The 2500-nt window shown below is 36.9% G+C and overlaps 1 protein-coding gene across 6 annotated transcripts in view; it reads right to left on the reverse strand.

The window, feature by feature from the left end:
* Positions 1-2500, reverse strand: part of LOC137970286 (globin C, coelomic-like) — a 115480-nt gene that overhangs the window by 75000 nt on the left and 37980 nt on the right. The gene's annotated exons all lie outside the window — the stretch shown is intronic.

Consider the following 2500-nt stretch of genomic DNA (forward strand, 5'->3'; position numbering starts at 1 on the left):
GTAGACCATTTGAGGAGTCACCCAGACGTCGTGCCAGCAGTGGCCCTTTGGTTCACACGTTCGTTCACACGTTGAATTATGTTGTAATGTCCTGTCCCGTTTTGAGGTCATTTACTTTTTTAAGCTTTGGTAATAAATTCAGTTCAAAGATAACAAAACACGGTCCTTAGTAAAACTCACTCGTTTCTTCCTTAAGTTAAATAGTCTGCAAAAAACTGCAAATTGCTCTGACGGACGTGTTTATTCCACACACTAAGGGAAGGACTAAACATGTTGTTTCAGCTTCATAATTCCTCTTCTTTTCAGTCTAATCTGATGCCAGGTCAAAATTAGTTTTGGCTTTACGTTTGCGCCAAATATTATCGCAAAAGCCGGGAGTTAACAGTAAAGGGCAAGCGAAAAGTCAGATGAAGAAAAAATAACAGTTTTTATGAAACTCTGAATTTCGAATTCTCAACGAACGATTATTGACAATCGATAGTAAAAAGACTAAAATTTCTGCAGGTCATGATGTTCCGTCAAAAGAAAGAAATTTATCACGTGCTGGACAACCACTAAGGTGCACATGATCACCTTGTATCAAGGTTCTTGTTTACATTGAATAAACTACAGGGGAAAATGTTAATCGTTCGTCGCTTTCAGAGTGAAACAACGCACTTTTTAGCCAAGAAACGTCCGTCTTTCGTTTTTTAATTTTGTTGTAATATTTAACTGAATATTTGCGTTTCATCTGTCGGGTCGGGAAGCCTTCTTTGCCGGCTTATTGACCCGAGACCCGACTCTTGTCTGAAAGAACCATTTCTTTCAATAATGAAGCAAAAAATGGACAGCAAACGTTCTTTCAAATAATTCTTCACAAACACAAATTAGTCAAATTTTAAATTGTTTTTTCCATTGAAGACTGTGAAGAGTTGAGTACAAATAAATAAATTATACATAGCCAGAAAATTGTAAACACACATCTGACACATCCACTCAAGGCTGCCCGCCGTTAACTTGAAAACCGACGTTGAAGGACCAACGGATCACCACAACAATGGTTGTTTTAAATGCGATAGAAATAGATACGACCTTTGTAGGAATTTCTTTGTGGAATCTACATCTTTTCCTAGTTTTCAGACGGGAAAAAATACACCGTTCATTCCAGACTTTCCTGTGATTCTAAAGACGTTATTTATTTGGCCTCTTGCAAGAAATGACGCTTGCAATATGTAGGATCTACCACCACTGATTTTAGAATTAGGTTTCGTAATCACAAGTCTGCTATGCTTACAAACAAAACAACTTGTGAAGTAGCAGTGCATTTTAACAAAATCCCACATACCCTAGATGATTTTTCCTTTCAATGCATCGATCACGTGCAGGCCCCTTACAACTCTGAAGAAATCGATAGGCTTTTAATTACAAAAGAGGCTTATTGGAGTGCTCAGCTGTTCTCTTTAGCACCCCACGGCTTAAGTAAAACGAAGGAATTTCATTCAAAAAACAGAATTTGTTATAATTAGTTTCCTTTTCCATAGCGTACGTTCCTACATAATCAATCGTTCTAAGGCCCTTTTCTTGGATTTCATCAGGCCTTTCGGTGTTAGGTGTTAGGTTTTTTGCTTCGTTAATTTAGCTTTTTTGTCGTCTACTAATTAGCACCACTTTTTGTTCTTCTCTTTTTTGTAATCTTATACTTTTTTGACAGTTGTCACTTGTAATTATGTAATTGTTAGCGCCTAAATCTTATTTAAGTTTCGTTTTTATTCAAAAGTTGCAATAACTGAAGAAGGTCTTCGACCGAAACGTTTTATTAAATTTTTTAATTTTTAAACTTTTTTACGTCAGAAGTTGCCCGTCCTCGCTTCTTTTTTAACTTTCTACAGTCGTTCATGTTGCGAGATTTTCGTTTTTTATTCAAAAGTTGCAATAACTGAAGAAGGTCTTCGACCGAAACGTTTTATTAAATTTTTTAACTTTTAAACTTTTTTACGTCAGAAGTTGCCCGTCCTCGCTTCTTTTTTAACTTTCTACAGTCGTTCATGTTGCGAGATTTGGACTAGCTAGGAATCTTGCTGATCCTCCTGACGTGGTGACACCTTTTTTGGCCTGAGAGACTCACTAACAGTTTGGCGTAGCGAACGCGAATGCAAACAACGACGTCTCTCCATGGAATTTTCTGAAACGTTTTGCTTTGACGTCATTCGAAATACAGTAATGTGATTGGGCAATTGAACTGTTTACTGCCCATATTTGGAGTTTCCTTTGCTGGAATAAGGACAAAGTCTGTTTCAAATCTTGCCAAACATTGGTCCGTAAAACAAATTGTGAACACTTTTTCAAGGTCATTCGAACGTCAACGTAAACGTTGAGAAATAATAAAGTAGAAATATAAGATGCTTGAAAGTGTTGTCATCAGACTTTCAGCGAGCTACTATTTATTCTTTAGCAACTTTGTTGGTTTCAGTTTTCACAAGAAGAAATCGTTTATACTGCTTTACCGTAGCACGAAAGCCTC

This window comes from Montipora foliosa, chromosome 9, assembly GCF_036669935.1.
Source record: "Montipora foliosa isolate CH-2021 chromosome 9, ASM3666993v2, whole genome shotgun sequence".
NCBI classification, from domain to species: domain Eukaryota; kingdom Metazoa; phylum Cnidaria; class Anthozoa; order Scleractinia; family Acroporidae; genus Montipora; species Montipora foliosa.